The sequence below is a fragment of the Gallinula chloropus genome, assembly GCF_964237585.1.
Source record: "Gallinula chloropus genome assembly, chromosome: 2".
Lineage (NCBI taxonomy): Eukaryota > Metazoa > Chordata > Aves > Gruiformes > Rallidae > Gallinula > Gallinula chloropus.
The window spans coordinates 60774437-60788466 of NC_140086.1; positions in this window are offsets into that span (position 1 = coordinate 60774437).

Sequence of the window (14030 nt, forward strand, 5' to 3'; positions counted from 1 at the left end):
CTTGTCTTCTCCACGTGACTCGTAAAAATGGAGTCTTGATCTTTGTAGGCACCCTTTCAAGTACTGGAACACACTGGTAAGTCCTCCCATAATCATTCTTTTGCAGAACGATAGGGTTTGGAAGGGATCTCGAAAGATCATCTAGTCCAACCCTCCCACCAGAGCAGGATCACCAAGATTAGATCACACAGGACCACTTTCTCAAGGCTGAACAAACCCAGTTCTCTCAGACTTTTCTCATCTGTCAGGCTTCCCAGTCCTTTGATCATCCTAGTGGCCCTTTGCCAGACCACTCTCCAGCCTGATCACTCTTCTGTGTGTGTAGCAGGGCCCAGAACTCAGCACAGTATTGCAGGTGGGGCCTGGCAAGTACTGAGTAGAGGGGGATAATGACTTTTTCTCCACTGGTGATGGCTGTGTTGATGCAGCTCAGAATGCTGTTGGCTCTCTTTGCTGCTGCAGCACACCATTTGCTCATGCTGAGCTGCTTGTCCACCAGGACCACAGGGTCCCTTTCCTCAGAGCTGCTCATCGGCTGGGTAGACCCCAGCCTGTGCCGCACTCCTGGATTATATTTTCCCAGGTGCAAGACCTTGCACTTGTCCTTGTTGAATTTAGTCATCCTCTGCATTTAAGAGAAAACCTCAGCCATGTAAGATCTTATAGAAACCCTTAATGTTTAGGAAACAATGTTTGATGGCTTCCTTCCGGCACATGTGGTTTGCTTACAGTGTCTGCTTTTCTGTGGGGTGGGTTTTTTTCCTTTTCAAAGGCTGAGTGTTTTAACATCCCTTGTGGCATTAGTATGCACATCTTTGACTTTTTCAAGATAATACCTTCTGGTTTCTGTCAAAGCCATGTAAAGAACGAATAGGATATTACAGGGAGAGGAGACAATGGTTGGTTGGTTGTTTTTGAGGAATGACTCAAGAAATAGGTGGTGGTCTGCCTCCTGAGCCAAGAGTCTGAAACTCTCCCAGGTCAACTTGCCATATGCTGTCAGTAAACTACTGAGTAAACTAAGCTTGACGTAGGATAGTGCTGCTGAGGGTTGGGGTAGGCAGGGCACTGGACCTCACAAAATGGGCTTTAAGAAGAAAAGAACGTTATTTCCTTGCCCAGAATGAGGAAAGAGTGTTTCACACTATGTGGTGGGAACGAGTAAGTTTGGATGCGCGAGGAGAGAGGAAGGATGCATGACTGATCTGAATCACTCCTGACACTGACAGCTCAAGTGCCATTCAGGCAGTTGTGTGCTGTGGAGGGAAAAGTCAACACACCATGAAGCGAAGAGGAGCTATAGCAAAGGTAACACAAGTTTTGTACAACTTAAGAGCAACTCTGTCCGATGTTAAATGCGTGGTGTGTCTTTCTTCATCTACCCTTTGAATGTCTCAGTTTCTTAACTTTGTTTCACAAAAATCTTTAGCTGCAGTTCCAGTTTTATGTGATGGAGCATGGTGTTGTTCTTGGCTGCCCCTGCTGCAGGAGGAAGGGCAGTTTTTTGAAAGCAATCCCTGTTGGTTTCAGCTATTGAAATATGAAATGTTGCTTAAGTATTTGGAGAAAGTAATTAAAATTTATTTTCCAGAAATCTTCATGAAGTAGCTAGGGCATCTATCATCATGTGACCAACATTGTATCTATTTCTTAACAACATGTTGTCTTTTCAGTTGCACACTTTTCAACTAAGAAAGGAAAAATGCCTCTCAAATTTCTCAGACTGTCATTGGATGCTTCTGTTTGACCACATCACAAGTAGGTATCTGGGCTGAAAAGGTTTTTGACAGTATTGCTTTCCCTCAGCCCACATTCAACATGCCAGCTCAGCCCCAGCCCCTGCATCTCTCCATCAGGAGAGAGCAGACGTCTTGCTCAGTTTCTGGTTGGAGTTTGTTTGTATTGTCAGGTTTTATGTGTCCACTGCTACAAACTCAGGTTTCCCCTGAAAATCATACCTTACATTTTCTTTCAGAACGTGTTTCTTCCCTGGTTGTGTGCCCTGTGTCACTCTGAGAAGGAAAAAAGATACTGTTGTGAATGTTCCAGCTTTCCTCAAACCTAATTTTATCTGAAGCAAAACTGTTTCTGGTTTAAACAATTCAAGCTAATAGAAAAGTTACCTTTACTATTTTGTGTGAGGAGTATTTTCAGTTCAGTCAAGCATGATGGAACCTCTAATAGTCTCAGTTTCAAGACTTCTTTGTTCAACAACTTCTAAGATACTCTGTAGTTCTCATAAGTGTAAAGTTTGGAAAATGTTTAGACTGGAAAAATCAAGACTTTCTGAAATTCATCCTGTTATCTTTTCACATAAATATATATATATATTTAACTTCTGCGTGGGAACACCAAAGGGTAGGGACACCAGCAAAATGGAATGAAACCCATTCCTGTTGAGGTGGTGCACCTTGTCACAGTGAAAACTGCTTAGCTCTGCTTAAGGAAGAAGGTGTTAGGGAAATTCCCAAATCCCAGACATAAGAACACGACTCCTGTTGTTTCTGGAAGCAAAGGAGGAGTTGGTGCTCAGGGTAGATGGTGCAGCAAGCACCACTCCCGATGTGTTTTCTGCCTGCACTGAGGCAGTCTACAGGCAATAAGACCTGTCATACGTAAGTTTCTTTTTAGCCTTTGACTTCATTCCTTAAATCTTGCTGCTAATGGTATTATGCTGCTGGTTGACAATATTCTGAAACTCCTGTCTCTCTAGGATCTGTGGAAGATAAAAGATACCAAAGTGCAGGTCCATGGCAGACTTGTTCTTTTTGTCACTGATCTGTGACAATCATTGACCAATTTCAAGTTTTTTAACCTTTCTGCTTATGTATCTCTTCAATTTCAATGGATGAGTCCAAACCAAAGAAATGATAGAAGGATGGAAATTGTTAATATCTCTTTCTTTTCAGTGGGAATTTTTTTTTGTCTGATTAAAGGCTGTTACATGAAATTTAATATTGACATCGTTAACATCTTCACACCAGTTAGATGTTAGGAAGTGTTCATCAAAGAATCATTTTAGTTGGGAGCTAATTACTACTCATGTGGGTTAATATAATGATGAAAGTGAAGATAACCCCACCATCATTTTTTTGGTACTTAATTTACTGTATATCAAAGTTTCTTAAAAAGATAATTGAATACTTAGAATGAAAGCTGTAGCCTCTCATGATTAGCTCATCATCTTTTTTCTAATTAACTGTGGTATTTGGGAAAAAATTATTTAAATTCTACTTTTCTTCCACCTGTTAATTTTGGAAAGTGTTTCCCTACATGTAAAAAAAAAAAACCAACTAAATTTTGGCACTATCACATCTTTAAATGAATATTGACCTCAATAAAATTTCAAGTATAATTAATTTAAAATGTAATCCTAGTACAGACAGTTTCACATGGATAGTCAAGAAGCAGATTGTTAGACTGAAAGACTTTTGTTTCAGAAACAGTAATTGCCTTCACAATCATTAAAGACTACTTTCTATCTCAAAAAATCCTTTAATATATGAGTTTATTATATTGCTTTATTCTAACATAATAAAAAAGCTTTTCTATAATTTTAGGTAGGGCATTCAGTCATTGGAACAATATTTGGCTTTTAATTCTGAAAATATTTTGTAGTATAGTATATGTGATGTACAATGCAATGCAAGGAACAAAATAGTTAAAAAAAATTGCTCTGAGGTCTTAGGAGAAAAACTTGAATGAAGAGATGATATTGCTATGTGCCTTTGTTGGTAAATGTAAGGAAATCTACTTGGAGTAATAAAGTTTTAAAAAAACATGTTCTTTTAAAAAAGTGATGATTATGCCCTATGCTGCTGACAGTTCACCACATGCACACCTATCCCAGAAGATGTGAGTGTGTAGCGGTGGCAGTTCATTTCAGTGCTGTAACTCTCAGTTCTGACACTTCTCCCCCACACACATTACCCAGCCTGGTCATTTACAACTCCATACCTTCTGAAGCTTTAATCACTCTTCTGGTGTCATTTTCCCCATCTGCCCTTGCACTGTCACTGGCATGCTTCTTGCATGGGATATTCACAGAATCATAGAATCGTAGGGTTTGGAAGGGACCTCAGGAGATCATCGGGTCCAACCCCCCTGCCAAAGCAGCTGCCTAGATCATATTGCACAGATAGGCGTCCAGATGGGTCTTGAGTATCTTCAGGGAAGGAGACTCCAGAACCCCCCTGGGCAGCCTGTGCCAGGGCTCTGTCACCCTCACTGTGAAAAAGTTCTTCCGCATGTTGGTGCGGAACTTCCTGTGCTCCAGCTTGAAGCCATTGCCCCTTGTCCTGTCCCCACAGACCACTGAAAAGAGGCTGGCCATTTCCCCCTGTGTCCCACACTTCAGAAATTTATAAACATTAATCAGATCCCCTCTCAGTCTCTCAGACTTCTTTTCTTAAGGCTGAACAGTGCCAGTTCACTCAGCCTTTCCTCATAGGCAAGATGCTCCAGTCCTTCAATCATCTTCAGAGCCTTCCACTGGACTCTCTCCAGGAGATCCCTGTCTTCTTTATACCAGGGAGCCCAGAACTGAACACGAAACTCCAGGTGGGACCTGACCAAGGCAGAGTAGAGAGGGATATTTTATTAAAACCCACAGTGTGACTTAAAGAGAGACTCTATCCCTTCATATTGGAGAGAGGGATGGAATACAGCATGAATGTTGTCCAGTTGGCTGGTTCTGTCCATGCCATCAACCGCAGCAGGACTCCTACAGCCCTGCGAAGGGACTCAGTGCAAGGCCACCGGGGTGAAATCTTGGTCTGGTTTCACCAGTGTGGTAATGATTGTTGCTTGACAACTTGAAGGAAGTTATCCTAAAGTTAGGGTAGATAAAGTATTTGTTTCTGGGAGTCTCTGTAGAAATCTTCCGCATATGTATTAGTGCCTAAGGCTTTTCATGATTTAAGACAGGCGTTCTCAAGAGCTGTCATAGCAAGAATAACAATAATACATCAGAGAAATGAGCTCCCATTTATATCTGGTGTTTCTAATCACGTTCTGCCTGTCCTGAGTATGACCTGCAACTACTCAGGGTCACCATAATCAGCCTGCTCCTGAAGCAACATGCAGGCTGCTGGCCGTGGGTAATGAAGGTATTTCAGGTACCAATGTAGTGAGTGTGAACCGGATCAACAATTCATTGTCTTTCCCAAAACAAGATCTAGGGGGGAAACAGTAAAAGTAGGAGGGCCTGGTTATAAAAAAAAAAAAGAGGAGGTTGTGAATACAGGGGATCTTAAGGTGTGAAGCTCATTTTCATAGGATGTTTTAGGTGCTAAGAATGTGTCTCGGCAAGAATACAGTAAGTTCATGTATCAGAAGAACTTACAGCTCTGCTAGGTGTGGAGACAGAGCAGGATGCTGAGGAGGGCATCTGAAAGGCAGATCATTTATGCTTTTTCTATTCTGGTTCTCTTTTCCAGAATTGGGCTCTAACTGGACAACCATGATACAGAATTGTGAGCATCTTTTGTCTGACTTTGTGCTTACGTTTTTACATTGTAAAAATTTTTTACATGTGAGAAATTGTAAATCTTGAAATGCTGTCTAACAGTTCTTGTTTCTATATTTTGGGGTCAGTAGGGATTTTAAGGACGAGTACATTCTTGATCATTCTGAAAAGTTACTTTTTTTAAAGGAAACATTAAACAGAAAAGTAAATAATTTGGCATTTGCAAGGCAAAGCATTGCACCCAGCTGAGACATCTAACAGATTTTTCATGAAGTTCTTCTGTACTTTTTTTAGAGCAAAGACAATATTAAAATTAATTCAAGATCTGCTTCAGATTCATTATAGCACTGAAAGCTTTGAAAAACATCATATCCGAGAGAGATCTGTATTTGAACTAACATAGAATCTGTGTGGTATAAATATTTCAGCACATAAGAACAAGAGCAAATCTGAAATTATGCTCTTTCTCCCGTGCTTGCCAAAGCAGTTCTTCCATAAGCTTATTTAGCTGCACAGAAAAGGATCGAAATCTCTGTGTATCATTGTATATCAGAAGAAAATCGGACCTGCTTATCTTTATGATTGATTGGAAGCATACTGGCTTATTTATTTCATGTTATATATTCACAGACTGGTTGGGTTGGAGGGACCTCAAAGACCATCTAGTTACAACCCTCCAGTCAGAGGCAGGGACACCCTCTTCTAGACCAGGTTGCCCCAAGTCCCATTCAACCTGTCCTTGAACAGTGCCAGGGAGGGGGCAGCCACAGTTTCTCTGGGCAACTTGTGCCAGGGCCTCACCACCCTCACAGGGAAGAATTTCTTCCTTGTATCTGATCCAAATCTACCCTCTTTCAGTTTAAAATCATTACCCTTCATCTTATCAATACATCTCCCTGTAAACAGTCCCTCTCCAGCTTTCACGTCATATTGTTACTGTTAAGTTGTAGGTTGGTTGGTTGAAGTTGCAGAGGTGATAAATTAGCCTGGGGGAAACAAAGACAAAAATGTGGGGAAATGAGGAAAAAAATCATTCATACCTCTGTTTTTGTATGCATGTAAAAAAGAGAAGAAATACCACTAAAATGATTTGAGATGTCGCAGATAAAGATGCCTATCAACTCTACCTTGCAGAGGTTTTGCTTCTTTTTTTTTTTCCCTTGTGTGTGGCTGAGTTTGCTTGATGATCATACTACCCAGGTAAATAACACCTTAACTTCATAAGTTGGCGCCTATATATCTATTTTCTCTCTTTGATGCATTTTATAGCTTGCTTCTGGAGAATTTTTAGAGATTCTGTTTTCAAAGACCTATCAGAAAATAGCCCCCTCCTCCCCCCTTTTCTTCTTCTTACTTTTCTCTTAAAGATTACATTGCTGTAGGAAAAAAATTAGTGAAGTCTAATTTTTCTGTCCTGGATAGTCTTGGAAAAGATCAAATGCACAGCTAATGAATGGATTAGTGCTTTTCCTTATTGCTTTATGAGTCTCAGATATTTCCCAATGGAAATATATAAATAGATTTGATAACGAACAAAGGGAAGATGTATTTTAGTCCAAAAAGCACTGAAGCTGAAGGGCATGTCAAATACTTTAAGTTTTTTTCTGTAAGAGTGAAACTGAAAACCACCAAGGATTTTAACCAAAGATTTTTATTTTTTTTAAAATGGTAGGAAGTAATTAAAAGAAGTAAGAGCATAATGAGTGATTTCCCAGCTCTAAAAGGATACTAGAAGGATCTGCAGCACTGGGACGTATAAGAAAATTTGAGGTCTCATGCATATAGAACCATAAATGCTTGTGCATTACCTGTTCTTTTTCAAGGCTGAAATTGAAAATGTTCTGTATTTCGAGCTGTGTCTGTCAATGGTATTACAGGAATTAAAATCAAGTATATTTTATATTGTAAAAGAAAGATTAAAAAACCCCAATAAACAAACCCAAACCTCAAATTCTAATTTGAGAGGGCAGATATTATGAAAACGTGGTAATCAACTGAAATTCCTGCCTTTCTTTAGGGATCTGTGTGAAACATCCTCATTCTTAGCAGAGAAGTTGATGGTGTTTCATTTTAAACATAAATTATTGGGGGAGGGGGGAAGGTTGGGGAAATTTAGTGTAGATTTAGATATAAGGAAGAAATTCTTCCCTGTGAGGGTGATGGTGGTGAGGCCCTGGCTAGTGGCTGCCCCCTCCCTGGCACTGTTCAAGGCCAGGCTGGATGGGGCTTTGGGCAGCCTGGTCTAGTGGAGGGTGTCCCTGCCCCTGGCAGGGCGTGTGGAACTGAGTATCCATTAATGTCCCTTCCAACCCAAACCACTCTTTGATTCTATGAAATATAAAAGAAAAAAAAGATGAACTCAGGGTTTTTTTCTCCTTGAAGCTTTTACAAGTTTCAATTCTTAGACTGAAAAACACACATACTTTAATAATCATGATGGTGTTGGCAGTCAGGTGGGAGGATGACAAGAACTAAAAATCTTCATATAATATATTATTAAAATATCATCTATCCTTAGTAGTGAGATAGTACATTATTGTAGCCCCATATATTCTTAATAGTAAAGCATGCTTTATTTTGGAACTCTATTTTAACACCTTTTGAGTCAACCTGAAGCTTTTCCATGCTTGCATCTTTTCAAATCTATGACTTCTTTTCTTAGGCAAGCAGTAATATTAATGCAGGCAATATTTTACTACCTCATAAAGTCCTCTGTCTTGTTATTAGATGTCACACAATTCTCCTAAATGCAGTTATTTGCAATCATAAAGCACAAATGTTTAAAAATCGGGACAGAAAAAGGAGCTAATCTTTACTGTACTAGCATCCTGTTGTTCTCTCAGATTCCAAGACATAAAATGACAAATAGTAGGTTTCTGTGGTCTAGCAAATGGTTTCATGTAGCTACCAGCAGCTACATAAGCCTTTCATTTTCTTAAAAATCAGCATTGACCTTTCCTTTTCTCTGTCCCTCAGGGGAGGTGCAAGAGAGGAAAAACTGATGTACATGGCTGTTTTGTATGGCACAAAGATCTACTAGGAGGAAGGAGAGAGGGGAACCTCTTCTTGATATGATTTACCTAAAGTTATATGTAGCAAAAAAAACCCCAACAAATCACACCCCAAAGTGATGAGGTTTCTTTTGTGCCTCTAACTTTTATGCATTTATATATCCAGTTTTAATTCTTGATGTTGATTTTGTCTGAGCTGAGAATTAAATGAACTTGCACCGGTTGTTTAGTGCCCCTGAGCCTCAGTAAACTTGCAGAACAACTGGACAAGAACAGAAGATCACTGAATAAAACAGATGGCAAAGGAAAATAAACTTTATGCAAAGTTTAGGTGAATAATTTGAAGGGAGGGCATGAAGCAAGCAATAGACTGGATGTAGGCTCCAAAGAGATCACATAATCTGCTCAGCTGGTTAATTTACTCAAAGAACAATCCCACAGAGTTATTTGTCCGAACATGCAATGTGTCTGCCCCTTTCTCTGCATGTTTCTTTGTGCACATACATATGACTGAACGAGAGATGACACTGAAGAAGTTCACACAGTTCAAAGGAAGGTTTCAGGCCTTGTGAATGCACTTGTGAATTTCTCTCATGCCATCACAAGCAACATGGTAACATCTGTATGAATGTTTACCTTGCCTGGAAATTGCTGTAATGATGTATGTATGTGAGTAAATGGCTTGAAAGCACACGCTATGGAGCAGTATCAAAGAGCCTGTGCAGTGATTTCTACCTTGTGCACATTAATCTAGAGTTACTTGGAAATAAATGAAGGGACTTGTTTCAGTTTTGTTTTATTCTAAGCTCCAAAGGACCTGTCTCATGTTAAAGAGACTTTATAGAGTAGGAAACTGGGGTTTGACATACCTTCTGCTGGCAGCTGCATTTGGAGATGAAAGCCAGGTAGCCTACTACCAAAGTTAAATGATGTGAAATGCACAATGCTTAAAAGATGATTCACAGAACTCTGTAAATGAGTGGAACTTTTCCTATTTTTCCTTGTGAATGAAATTAGCCAATAATATCCTGCACATGGGACATAACAACCCCATGCAGCGCTACAGGATTGGGGGAGACTGGCTGGAGAGCTGTCAGGCAGAGAAGGACCTGGGGATATTGGTTGACTGCAGGCTGAATGTGAGTCAGCAGTGTGCCTGGGCAGTCAGGAAGGCCAACGGCATCCTGGCTTATATCAAAAATAGTGTGGCCAGTAGGTCTAGGGAGGTGATCGTGCCCCTGTACTCGGCATTGGTGAGGCCGCATCTTGAGTACTGTGTCCAGTTCTGGGCTCCTCACTATAGGAAAGACATTGAGGTCCTTGAGTGAGTCCAGAGAAGGGCAACCAGGCTGGTGAAGGGGCTGGAGGGCAAATCCTATGAGGAGCTGCTGAGGGAGCTGGGGATGTTTAGTCTGGAGGAGACTGAGGGGAGAGCTTATCACTGCCTATAATTACCTGAAAGGAGGTTGTAAAGAGGTGGGCGATGGTCTCTTCAGCCAAGTGACAGGTGATAGGACAAGGGGAAATGGTCTTAAATGGCACAAGGGCAGCTTCAGATTATATGTAAAGAAAAAATTCTTCACTGAAAGAGTTGTAGGGACCGAGAACAGGCTGCCCAGAGAGGTGGTAGAGTCACCATCCCTGGAAGTGTTCAAAAGATGGATAGATGAGGTACTTAGAGATATGATTTAGTAGAGGACAGGTATGGTCAGACTTGATAATCTTAAAGGTTTTTTCCAACCTAGTCATTCTGTGATCTTCGGGGCCTGTGTTTCATATTCTAACTTTAAGGAAAAACAAACAAAAAAAACTATGCAAGAATTCATAATCTGTGAGTCTTATTCTTTCACGTTATATAGACACCATTAAAATTAATTTGAGCCATAAATGTGGACAAGTGGTTCCACTTGATCTTTCTGGCTAGAAAATCAGGAGCAATTCGTATCCTGAGAAATGTTCTTACTGAAAACTGCAGCATTGCTCTAGCAAGCCAATATAAATTGCCAAACATTGATGAGGTGCTGCTGAGTTCAGAGGCTGTTGTTAGCCAAGATTTGGGGGCACTTATGCTTCTGTGGCTGTTGACAGTAGTTCATCTGTATATTCTACTCAAGGGAGAAATTTGTTCAGCCAGGGACATCAACCTGTACTGGAGACATTTCTAGGAAATGAATCAAGCCAAATGGTTTTGTCAACCAAACAGAAGTACTAATTTGTCAGAGGCTATAAGAAACTACCTGTGTCTCTGTTGTGAGGTGTTTTGTGTTTATTTTGATTTTTTTTTAACCATTCCCAGGCTGTAGGTATTGAATTGTTATAGGAAACTTAGATTTAACAAGAACATTAAATATCAAATTACCCTTTCCTTGATATTGCCAGGTTTACTTGTTTCTTAGGTTCTGTCAGCTCTGATTTCCCTAAGCAGCTTGATAACTATTTTAGTGCTGATCTGGAGGTGAAAAGAAAAGCAATGAACAACTCATTTGTTTATTTTAGAGTGTGAAAATTATGTCACTCATTTTAGCTTTTCCTGGTTGTTGAACAGAAAAAATAAAAAGTAGCCTAAACCTAAAAAAGTCTGAGCAATTCTTGTCACTTACTAGAGGTTTCAAAGTTTGTCATGGTACAGGCAGTAAATGAAACGACAGTTTAGAAATTGTCTGGTAGATAATTTCATAGCTGAATTGATTCCTTTGTGTCACAAGATTTTGGTGTTCTTGGAAAGTAATATGGAAATAATTCACCTTCTGTTTGCATTGAAATCAAAAGATGTTGCCTTCAGAGGCATTAGAATATCACTGAGTACTTTCTTCAAATTTCACAATACAGTCAATGTTATTATTATTATTATGCAATTTAGTAGCTGGAACAGCTTGGGCTGCAAAGGCGGCAGTTTCATATGGACAGGTACTCAGATTGCTATTGATTAGTAGATACATCACTCTTCCAATTTGGAATGAAATTATTCATACAAACCTGATGCCCCCCCCAACCATATCAGTCATTTTTGTGGCTGTGGAGTGCGCTACTCAGCCTCGTAGAGAAATCTCTGTTCAACAACATGGTATTGCTTTATTTATCAATTTGATGTATTAATGAAACAAAATTAAACTAAATTTCAGCTCTGTCTCCTATTTCTTTGAAGCAAGTGGTGCCAGGACCATGATTCCTTCAATCTTAGAAGTTGCTAAATGTTTGAAAAAGTCATATTTGCCTAGCACTGACGCACATGCCAGTGGGATAGCTTTGTGAAACTAGTTGACAGTCAGCCAAGTGCTGATTCCACAGGTTAGGATTTTAAAGTTAATATCTTTTAAAAGCAAAACCTTTCACCCAACCTTGGGGACTCTGTGAAGGAAGGCGGGGACATCTTTAAAATCAATTTAAAAAGTATCTAAACCATTTACAGCTGCTGGCAGAGAAGTCTGGTTTCCACTACTGACACTTGGTTTTGGTGTATCTAATATCCAAGGAATATCCCTGAAACTCCGACAAAAGGTTGAGACAGGATTCCACAGTGAGGCAAAGATGCTGTTGCTGGGTATCCATCTCCTCCTTTCACCTCTGAAACCATCTTTTGACCCAAAGCCTTGAAGCTAGTCACTATGGAAGGTTATTTATGGGATAATTACTTCAATTTTAGTAATACTACAATAATTTTAACATTTTAAAAGTCTTGATTTGCAATCTTTTGCAAATACCATGGAGCCTGACAACAATGTACAATTACCAGTTAGTAGGAAGAGCAAAACAAGATTATCCATTTAAATATAATAAGGAAGATAGGTGTATTTTCTAGCATTACCAGATTTTGCTGATATGTGCTCAGTGGATTGCCATTTCTTATCTTTCTTTGTGAGAATGTGACAGTGATACCTTCCCTGTTTGATTTACTTGCTTTGTGGCTTTCAAATGAGTGATGTCAGGCACACTTGCTCCTTTACATTATTGGAGTCTTGAGTTTTCAGAAGGATATCTAATATCTACTCTTCCAGCTTTCATGCTTTTGTTCTGTCCTGAGACTCATAATGCAAGAGGGATTGATAGATTGAGCATTTTTCTCATGTAACATGGAGAAATCATTTAGAAGAGTGATTTATGGTGTTGCAGTGAAACAGTTCATAAAGGATAATGTCTGTCTACTTAGAATTCACATGCTATTGCGTAGGAAAAGCATTGGCATTTGAAGGAAAAGTCAGCTGTGGTGTCATCCATTTATAACAGACTATTTGAATGTGAGATAGAGGGAAACATCCTATCAAACACTTTATTTCTGAGAATGTTAGCTTCCCTGGTAGTTAAACTTAATTACTCATGAGGGATGCCATTTGGCAATTAGCCATAGATTTGTGACTGTGGTAAAGAATGGTTGGAAAAGCAAATGACAGAGACAGGAACCTATACAGCATTTCTGCATGTGTAGAAGGGGTGATTTATTCAAGGACAAGCCTTTAATTCTTCTGTCTGTGACATATTAAGATGACACAAAATGGGAAGTTTGAGACAGGCTTACCTAGTTTATTCCCACTTCAATATTCAGCAACAATAATTAGATTAGAATATATTTTCTTGTTATCAGCTGACCTGATACTTTTCAATACACAGTAGAATGAAAGCTGCTGTAGTGATCCCCAGATATTTGAGTCTATTCCCATCCCTCTTTGATCTTCCTCATTTTTTATTACTGATCAGGGTTTAAATTTCAACTCAATTCTTCACTTAGTTTAAAACCAGCCAAACCAGATCCTAAGCATCAGCTTGACTGTTCATTGATTCCTGTAGCTACTCTGCCTTTGGCTACTCTGCTGACACACCAATAACATAACTGGGGAATAAGAATTTTTAAAATTTTGTTTTTAAATTTCACACACATATCTTAAAAAAACTTCTGAGGTACTTACCAGTATGGGCTGTGGGAGAAAGAGGAGTATCACCAGGCAGGAAGTCAGCTGAAGTGACAGCTAAGAGGGATTTGTTAAATTTTTAAAGAAATGTGTAAGTTCTTCACCCACTGTGCACCGAAGCAGACAACCAGGCTTAGGGGACACACCTAAAGTTTCATGAAGGGTATCCGGGACCAGTCATGGCATTAGGGGTCTGACCAAAACAAATTCCCACTTGCTATGTTAAGTACAATGGAAAATCAGAACAAAACTCCCTTTATATCAAAGAGAATATTCAACCTGCATCTTTTAGCCTTTTTCCCCTATTAACTTCTCTGGATGCTGGCAGAACAAAGTACGGAGTGTGATATTCTGACTGTTTATTGGTATCATATGGAAAAGGTTTGGCAAAGATGCAACATAAACTTCTGTTTATTCTTAAATTGTGCCTATGAATTTTAGGGGGAAAATGTGGCATGTTCTTAATGTGACTGTATGCAAATACCAAAAATCTGGCAGAAACAAGTAGAAAGAATGTAGGTTCACCCTACTTTCTTTATAAGAAAATAATGTTGTTATATCTTAATCATGTATATAAAAATAATAAAGACAATCAATAGCAATAAGATTCATAACACTAAAATTAAAAAGATTACAAAATGGGTTATA